Genomic DNA, 10,242 nt, shown 5'->3' on the forward strand with positions numbered 1-10,242 from the left:
ACGAGGCACTTGGAAATAATTTTATATATGACGTTGCAAAGGCTAATAGGTCGAAAATCCTTCATCTCTTGGGGATTCTTCACTTTAGGTATAAGAACAATGGTAGTATCATTAATCCCTTCGGGCATAATTCCTGAAAGAAAAAATTGCTGTACGGCACGAACGATATCTTTCTTTGACAAACCCTCGTTCCTCTGGAAGAATCTGGCTGGAAACCCATCAGGTCCTGGCGCCTTCAAAGGCCCAATTTGGAAAAGTGCGTCACTAATTTCTTGCTCAGAAAATTGTTTGCATAACTCCTCATTCATTTCATCATTCACCAACGGTTTAACAAGTGGAATAATACGAGATGGGTTAACTGTATGATCACAACAGTACAGGTTCTTGAAAAATAAGTTAGCGATACCTTTGATTTCATCCATATCCTGAGACAGAGATCCATCGCTTCTTTTAATAGCAGAAATATTATTCTTCTTCGCTCGCCAAGTGGCTTTCCTATGAAAAAATTTAGTATTCCTATCCCCCCATCTCATTTTGTCCAAACATGATCTCTGCTTCCACATAATTTCTTCCTTTATTAGGAACTCATCCATCTCTGATAGTATTTTCTTCCTCTCCTCTATTGCATTATGATCATTTCTCTTAAATAGCACATTTAACCTGTTACGCGCAGCTTCAAGCTTTTTTGGCAGATAGCCTATGTGAACCTTACTCCAACCATGAAGAGATTTCATCATCTTGTCCAAATTATTTGCCACATCTCCCAGATCATTGACGTGCAAACTTTTGTTCCAGCATGATTCAATATGTACTTTCAGTTCCGCTTCCTCTCTCTCCCAGTACGCTTCATATTTCAACTGTTTAACAAACGGACCGGAGCGAGAGGCACCCATCAATTCAATAAGAATAGGACAATGATCAGATCTGGAACTAATAATATGAGAGACCTTGCAGTTGGGAAAAATAAAAGACCATTGAGGGCAAGCGACCGCACGGTCTAGCCTAACTTTCACGTTTTTATTGCCTTCCTGCTTATTATTGTAAGTCCAAGGAACTCCATGGAAACCCAAATCAAATAGGTTGCAATCATAGAGAACTTCACGAAAATTAGCCATAAGTTTTTGCGCTCGCTTAATCCGAGAAAAGTGCTCATTCTGCCACATTGCCTCATTAAAATCCCCAACCATAAACCACGGCCCAGCCCCAAGAGGTTTAATTCGTCTTAACAGCTCCCACATCACATACCTTTGGCTCGCCTTCGGTTTCCCATAGACAAATGTACTTCTCCATTTACTTCCAGCACCATTGTAAATGTACATGTCGATGAAGTGTTCACCATATTTGTTCAACTCCAAAGTGTACAGATTATCCCAAAATACCGCTAGTCCACCACCGTTGCCTGGCACAGAAACAGAGAAAACATTTTTCATACCCAAGCGATACCGCAAACTCTCAACATATTCTTTATTTTGCCTTGTTTCGGAAAGAAAGATAACATTGGGTCGATGTGTCTTAGTGAGACAAACAAGCTCTTGGACTGTCCTAGGGCGACCCAACCCTCGACAGCTTCAACATATCATTTTCATGGCTCCTGACGGGCGTCGTCAAGCGCGCCCGTCAGTTGACCGGCAGCCCCAGGGCCGGTAGCTTCCTTGGCAGTGTCCTCAACATCTCTCTCCTCCCCTACAAATTCGCTCCTTCTACCCTCAACCACCTCCTCACCACCATCTACTTCCTCTGTTACATGCACAATAGACCCATCTAAGCCTACTACAGTTTCAACTCTCTCAAGACACACTCTTTTACATGCCACACTCATATCTAAATCACCCCTAACCTCTATGCTATCAGTACTAGAGGTGTTCATGCTTATGATAAGGTCTTGATCATCTTGACAGTGCCTCTTGCTACCCGCCGTACTTTCAAGCATGGCAGCAAAGGCCGCCTTGCAAACCCATCAATTCATGTCCTATGCTTGAGGATGGTTGGTTTCCTCGTGTGTTTTCTCTGTTGCTTCAACCCACTCCCCCCACTCTGGCCGCCTGCCAGGCAACACGCCGTCGCTGCCCACTTCCTCCATCGCTATCTCTCTTCCTCATCTCATGGATGTACCATCTTCTTCCGAGCGCCGGCTTCGCTCCGCGCCATCCACCGACGAGGACGCCGGCCACCACCGCGAAGGGCACGGGTAGGACGGACCCTGCGCTGCGCCGCGACTGCATTCCTCTCACCCTCACCCCGGTCTTCGGCATTGTTGCGAGAAGAGAACCCCCACGGCCTGCTACCAGGAGAGTGGAAACTGCATGTTTCGGTGAGTCCAAGCTTGGATTTCTGTGCTGAAGGTTCGACCGTTGAGTAGAAACCAAAATGATTTGGCAGCCCATCTGAATTTGGTTACAGATTTACAGGATCTGCTCCTAAGCCTGGAAAGGAAGTTCAGTCTAGTTCCAAGTTGGGCTGAGTGTCTGACATTCGCCGCCGGAGGAAGGAGCAAGACCTCCTAATCTGCGGCAATGCCACGCGTCCGACCCGGCTCGTCCTCCAGCACCGTCTCCTCACGCGCCAACCAGCTGCTAAACAAACTCAAGGATCATCTGGGCTCTGGGACGCTCCAGCCGGAGCGCGCACACCAACTGTTCGACAAATTGCTGCGCCAAACCGTTCCGGTATCAGCGTTCCGCCCTCGCGCGTGCGCTGCCCTCCGCTGCCTGCACCGACGGCCCTGCTCTAGCCATTGCTCTCTTCAACCGCATGGCTCGAGAGGGCCGCCGGGTGATAGAGCCCAACATTTACACCTACAACATACTAATTGACTGCTGCTGCCGCTCGCGCCACCCTGACCTAGGTCCCGCCTTCTTCGGCTTCCTCCTCAAGACAGGCATCAAGGCGGACATCATCACCTTCAACAGCCTATTGAAGTGCCTCTGTGACATGATGCAGATGGAGGAGGCCCTCAACATGCTGCTCTACAGGATGCCTGAGCTGCCTGATAGCATCTCCTACTCAATAATTATTAAGAGCTTATGTGACAATGGGAGGAGCCAATGTGCACTTGACCTGCTCCGGATGAAGGCCAAAAAGGGAGCTGACCACTACCCTGGATTGGTGGCATACAACAGGGTAATCAATGGCTTAATTAAGGAGGGTGAACTAAGCAAAGCATGCTCTCTATTCCATGAAATGATGCAGCAGGGGGTCGTGCCTAATGTGGTGACGTATAGCTCCATTATCGATGCATTGTGCAAAGCAGGAGCAATGGACAAGGCAGAGGTGGCCCTTCGACAAATGGTTGGTAATGGTGTTCGACCGGATATTTTTACATATACTAGCCTGATCCATGGATATTCCATTTCAGGCCAGTTTGAAGAGGTCGTTAGGTTGTTGGAAAAATTGAGAAGTCAAGGTGTCAAACCAACTGTTTTTACTTGCAACACAGTCATGGACTACCTTTGCAAGCATGGAAAAATCAAAGAAGCTGCAGAATTTTTTTATTCCATGCCTGAGAAGGGCCATAAACCTAATAGTCTCATACTCTATTATGCTTTATGGGTACGCTAAAGAAGGATCCCTTGTTGAAATGACTGATCTCTGTGAGCTGATGGCAAGAGACGGTATTGTACCCGATCTCCATTGTTTAAACATACTGATTAATGCATATGCTAAGTGTGGAATGATGGATGTAGCTATGCTTTTCTTCAAAGACATGTTGAAGCAGGGAGTGAACCCTGATGAAGTCACATATTTAGCTGTGATAACCGGGTATTGCAGAGTGGGCATGATGGATGATGCTATGGAAAAATTCAATGAGATGATCGATATGGGAGTACCACATAACTCAACTGTTTACAGGTGCATGATTCAGGGTTACTTAAATCATGGTGATTTCTTGAAAGCAAAGGTATTGACTACTGAAATGAAGACCAAGGGTATCCATCCTAGACCGCGGAAAAGCCAAAGAATTGATTCAGGGTACCTCATGACACAACTATTTACAGGTGCATGATCCAGGGCTATTTTCGTCATGGTGATTCAAAGAATTGGTTACCGAAATGAAGAACAAGAATATTGGTCATAGGCTGCAGAGGGGTAATGGTAATGGAAGGATACATTATCTTTGACTTGGTTAAACCCACTGGTGAGAGGCCTGATGCTATTACATTTACTTCAGTTACCAGTGGATATTGCCTAGTTGCCAAGATGGAAGAAGCTTTCAGAATACCTAATGCTATGGTACCGGTTGGTGTGAGGCCTAGTTTAATTATGCAGCACTTCTCGGTGGCTGTTGCAAAAATGGAAGAATCGATGCTGGGCAAAAGTGTTAGCCTGTATCTTACAATTTATGTTTCTGGCATCATATTGGATGGAGAACTTTGTTGCATTATTTCAATTATTGTCGCAGCAAAAACTTCTTACTGTTTCATGTGTTACTTTTACTGGCACATTGACTTGATAGTTAAACTGCTGATCTAAGTAAGAAGCTAAATGGTAATTCAGATTGGTGCTTCAGTTTGTTCTTTGGTAAATGTTGCATGTCAGCATCAAAGTACACTAAGTAATTGCAAATTACTAGAGTGTTGCCTGATTAGATAGCTGATCTGATGGAACTGAAAATATAATGGTGTTTTTGGCGTGTACGTTTTAACCCAATGTATTTTTTTCTGTCAGATCCAGATTAGCTTGACAAAATGAAAAGATAATGTGTTTTTTGTTGACATTGATTGCCAATTGAGTTTTACTTAGTTGCCCGGCGACGGTGCTGTCTATACACCACAGGTTCGGAAACAGATCTCACCAAAGGACAACTCTCATTTGGTACAGTTCTTGCCCTTACAATACTGTTTTGCTACAAAGGCTTGAAGTTCTCGCTCTGTGATACTCACTGATAGTCAGAGATTAAAACACCTATTCGCTCTGTGATACTTACTGATATTCACAGATAAAAACATCTATTTGGTATACTAAAAATACCTCTGTGATTACCATAGAATTGAGCAACATGTGATGCACGATAATAATGTTACTCAGCTATACTAAAATCAGAAAATGTTGATGTCTGGATAATATTGCAGAAGTCTCGATGAGGCTACCAAATGCGTGCATCTGAACAATTTATCCGGTGTGAGATGGCTTATTATTTGAGGATGTTCAGTTCATTGATAATCCTGTCTAGTGTCCACGAAGGAATATTCCATGACTAAAGCAGCTCTCTGAAAGACAATATGCCAATTCAACTATGAAAAAGGTGTCTGTTGAGACTGAATCCCCTATTTTTTTCATGTGCTTATAATTCGAAGTAATTAATGGAGGGTGCTTTCTAGACTGCTCTGCTCCAGAAGTTTATGGTTGCAAGCTTGCTGTCTCTTCAAAACATTCTGAAATTCTCATTGCATAGCCTTTGCCATTATATCTGCATGCATTTCTCTTATTTCTGGAGCCCATTTGATTACAATTTCATGTCTAGTGACAGTTTCTTCTTTCTAACTTGATTCTACAACTGATCCATGTAGCCATCCTATGCTATATATTTAGATTAGTCCCTTTGGCACACTTTGTTTTTGGAACCATTCCTTTGGCACACACTTGCAATCTATGAGTATGATACGTAATCAATCTGGAGAACGGAGCCGAGTTCCAACACGATCCGATAGAATTTGCAACTTGGATATTCAGTGATACAGGAGCATAAGGGAACTTTGAGAAACATCTGATAACATCACAATGTAAGCTGACAGACTGACGATGAGGGGAGAGGGATCACAGGGGGAGTCAGGTGAGGGAAGACTGACACTGTTATCAGGATGTCGCCTCTATTGTATAGCAGAAAATTAATTCATTTGCATGATCCGTGCTTAGCACAAGAAAATTTATTATGCGTACAAGAGGTTGGCAAATAAAGCGAACTGGATACAGATTGCAAGCTTCAGCCTGAAGCGACAAAGTACCAAAATTGTTCAGAATATCATCTGTTTCATCAATGGAATTGGCACTCAACAAGTTTCAGTAGGCTTGATTGCACACAGTCGATCCTCTCTTTTACAAAAGATGAAAATAAATTTTGCTAGCACTTTGTATCAAAACAAAATAATTGAACCACATGCATCTGTTACTTTGAGCTCAACTGAAATTTGTACCATAATCCTCTTGCTCCAAAGATTGAGTAGACAATAATTTCTTGTAATCTTAACTAGCAAGTAAATAAGAGCCAAATGAATATACATGAAAATTTCTTAAAAGTAACACAGAAATTTCTAGTTCCAGCCCTTATACATAAGTAGCAAACCATGAATTACACATAATTATTAGTGACAACGGCAAAGTCATGGAGATTTAAAAAGATAACAATGCTTATTTATGAAGTAAATATGCGATTGCAGCACACAGTTTATGGTTCTACGCTTGCTGCGTCCTCAAAACATTCTAAAATTCTCACTCATGATAACAGTTTCATGCTAGTGATAGTTTTTTCTTTCTATCTTTTTTTCACGACTGATCCATGTACCTATCCCATGCTATTTTTACTGAAGACCCAAGGCCAACCAGTTCCTTTGGCCCAAATTTTCCAAACCATATGATGAGAAAACAGCCAGGAGAACGGAGCCGAGTTCCAGCATGCTCTCGGGGCAAGCACCCAGAGCTAGATGAGCATCAGGAAACTTCAAGAAAATCTGAAAACATCACAATGTACTACCGTTGTCGCAAACTGATATACCAAGTCATAAAGTCAGTATTACAGTGAAATGCAGCTGACAGAGTGATGATGAAGATAAAGCAATCACGGTGGGGAGTCGGGTGAAGGAGGGTTAGGCCTCTACGGGCTACCTGCTTGTAATATCCCTATTGTATAGCAGAAAATTAATCCATTTGCTATATCTTACATGTGGCATCCTCACCAGACAATTTAGTATGTGCAGAAGAGGTACGACTGAAACTGAAGCCACAAAGCACCAAAATTGTACAGATAGAGAAAGAAAGTATGACTGAAAGTGAAGCGACAAAGCACCAAAAAACTGAAGCGATAAAGTACCAGAACTGAAGCGACAACTTCAGTAGGCGTGACTGAACGCAGTAGGATAAAATGAAAAAACCTTATGCAATGCTCGTCATTTCCATAGAGAAAGAAAATAAAAATGTTGTTAGCCAAAATTAGGATGATCAAATAGTTCATGCACAAAAGAACATCGGAGAGAAGATTACAAAAACGATAGTAATAGATTTTACTGTAGCACTTGAAGGAAAGAAGTGAACAGCACACCAACTGTTACTCTGAGCTCAAGTACACTTATACCATAATCTTCTTGCGCCAAAGGTCAAGTAAACAATAATTGCATGTAATCTTAACTAGCAAGTAAACAAGAATCAAATGATCACACATGGAAAATTATTATCTTAGAAGTAACACATAGAAATTTCTATTTCCAGCCCTTACATAAGTATCAAACCATGAATTACACATAATTGTTAACGATAACGACAAAGTAATGGATATTTAAACAGATAAAAGAAGGTTATGTAGGAACTAAATATCCGAGTGCAGCACGCAGCATTCACTCCAGGAGGGTATTGACAATGGATTTTACGTTGAGCTTCTTGAGGTCAGTGTAAGACTGACCACAGCCAACGAACATGACAGGAGCTCCAGATACATACACCATGGAAAGCGCTGCTCCAACCTTGTCATCAATGGTGTCAAACTTGGTAAGCAGGATGCCATCTATCGATCTAGCAGTGGGAGCAGTGGAAAGGTCTGTCAGTTTCTGGCTAAACTTGGTGAGCTGATCAACAGCATCATTTCCCACCAGCGCTTCTCCCACAAACAAAACCAGGTCCGGGTTATTGAGATTGATGAGCTTGGAGAGTGCCCTCATGAGTGGCTCATTGTCTTGCATACGCCCTGCGGTGTCGACAAGAACGACGTCTGATTTGTTCCGGGTGGCTTCCTGAATCGCACCCTTCGCCACTACAGCTGGATCCCTTTCGTATCCTTTCTCAAATATTGGAATCTGAAGCCTGCGAGCATGTGTGCGCAGCTGCTCAACAGCGCCAGATCTAAAGGTGTCACATGCTGCCAGCGTGACACTAAGATCATGCTGAAGAAGCCAATAAGCGACCTTTGCGAGGTTAGTGGATTTGCCTACCCCATTAACCCCAACAAAGACGATGACATACGGCGTGCCACGGTCCTTGGCGGCATGAACATCTCTCAGTACGTCAATAGATCGCCTTGGGGTCAAAATGCGAACCAGAGCCTCTTCCATAGCTGCCTGAACAGAAGAGGATATCCGTGTGAACGATCCAAGCTTCTTGCCTAGGAGGCTGGCTGCGACTGATTCACAGAGCTTCTCTGCAATTTCCTCGGCTACATTCTTGGTCATGAGCTGGTCTTTCAGAGATTTGAGTGCAGGTTGCAGATCAGACTCCTTCAGTTCTGCATTGCTACCTGCAATGCTCCTGAACATTGAGGAGAACCACCCATCCTTTGCTGTGCTCCTCACCGCTTCATCCTTATCCATCATGCTCTTCCCCTGGTTGACAGCCGTCTGCTCCCCAGCCCCTCCGCCATGATCCGCCGGGTTGGAATAATCCAACTTCTTCTCGGATGGTTTCTTATCCTTGGGTACAGGTTTCTTGTCTCTCCCTGGTCTCGGTTTCTTCTTATCCTTGTGCACAGGTTTATTCCGCTTGTCTTTATCATTGCGTGGAAAAAGGAATTTTGTTATGTTTTCAAAATTAAAAGCCCCATTGTTGGGACCTCCTTCCTCCTCCCTTTCCACGACAACACCACCATGGCCGGCATGAGAATTCTCTTCCACACCATTGAAGCTACCATCTGCTGCTGAGCTGTGCTTGGCCTGCCTGGAAGGCTCACCATCGGAGTCATCCTTCCCAGACTCATCACCCATCTTCTCACCACCAGCAGCACCACCACCACCACCGCCAACGCCACCATGGGGCTGGAGAGCGCCAGGGGATGAAGCTGGAGCAGGCTTCGCGGAGACGGGGGGCGGACGGGACGCGCGCGCCTCGGCCTCGAGATGGAGCTGCCGGAACCTCTCCCCGAACTCGTCGTAGGACACGCGGCTCGGGTTGTAGATCCGCGCGAATTCCGCGCTGACGGCGGCCAGGAGGTCGTCGACGTACAGCAGGTGGAGCACCCGCCTGTAGACGGCGACGAAGACGAGCCCGAGCGCGTTGTCGTAGGTCCACCTGAGCGCGTGCGGGCCGTGGGTGAAGCCGGCGCCGGCCCCGGCGGAGGCTGAGCGGCCCTCGAGGAGGAAGGACCGGATGAGTGCGTCGATCGGGGAGCCCTTCAGCGCAGCGGCGGCGCCGGCCAGCGACCACAGGATGAGGCCGCCGCGCGTGAAGATGAGCAGCTCCTCCAACATCTCGCCGGCGATTTGGCGGCGGAAACCCTGGGATTGTCCGCGGCGGCGAACTGATTACCTATCGCGCGAACTGAATCGGAAGACTGGGGAGGCGTGGGGTTAGGGCTGGGCTGGGCCTGGGCTATGTAGCGCCGAAACAGACGTACCCTGACCCGGACTCGGACATTCTCAGTCTATCCGAATTTGAATATACTTTGGTAAAGAACGATTTTTTTTTCGGGTAAAAGAGAACGAATTTGAATACAGTACTCCAAAATCGGATTTCCTCAAAAAAGGTAGAAAAATTGAATTTGGTTATTAATCCTAAATTAAGACAAGTTAAACCAATTCTAGTTCTACACCATGGAGACTTCCATGGTTTTTCTACATCAATAGTTTAATTATCTAGTACAACAAGTTTTGCCTGTTTCTGATAAGGAAGGAGCGAATAACGATGGTGCCTCCTCGGCTTGCACCAGTGATGGTAGACGTTACTAGGTAATATATGAACCTGAATATAATTCATGTTACTTCTGGTGTTATTTGTACTGCTATAAAAGTTTTTTTGAACACAATACAAACGCAGATGCTCGTACATACGCACATACACTCATCTCTATGAACACAGACATGCACACTCTATGCCTATGAGCACCTCCGAGGGACTGAACCGTTGAGATTGACGAAGTCGCCACAGACGTCTTTGTAGTCGACGAGAACGTCTGCTTTCACTGAACACACATCGCCGCAAGCCCTCAAATAAATACAGGAAAATGCGAGCATCAATGTCAAATCTAAGATTTGAACTTCGATTGGCTAGGGATACCACTGCCTTCCTAACGATCCAACCATATTGGTTCACTCTACTACTATATCAGTT

At 44.8% G+C, this 10,242-nt stretch overlaps 2 pseudogenes across 1 annotated transcript; one reads left to right on the forward strand and one right to left on the reverse strand.

Annotated features, from left to right (window-relative positions):
• The first annotated feature begins 1,942 nt into the window (after positions 1–1,942).
• On the forward strand, positions 1,943–4,732 carry LOC125514813 (uncharacterized; annotated as a pseudogene). The gene is made up of 4 exons (XR_015607364.1): positions 1,943–2,311; positions 2,401–3,898; position 3,969; positions 4,036–4,732. The product of XR_015607364.1 is annotated as an uncharacterized LOC125514813 (transcript).
• Positions 4,733–7,361: 2,629 nt separating this feature from the next.
• Positions 7,362–9,495, reverse strand: LOC125515185 (uncharacterized; annotated as a pseudogene).
• Positions 9,496–10,242: the final 747 nt, after the last annotated feature.

The sequence above is a fragment of the Triticum urartu genome, chromosome 6A (genome assembly GCF_056163025.1).
Source record: "Triticum urartu cultivar PI428250 chromosome 6A, HENAU_Tu73, whole genome shotgun sequence".
Lineage (NCBI taxonomy): Eukaryota > Viridiplantae > Streptophyta > Magnoliopsida > Poales > Poaceae > Triticum > Triticum urartu.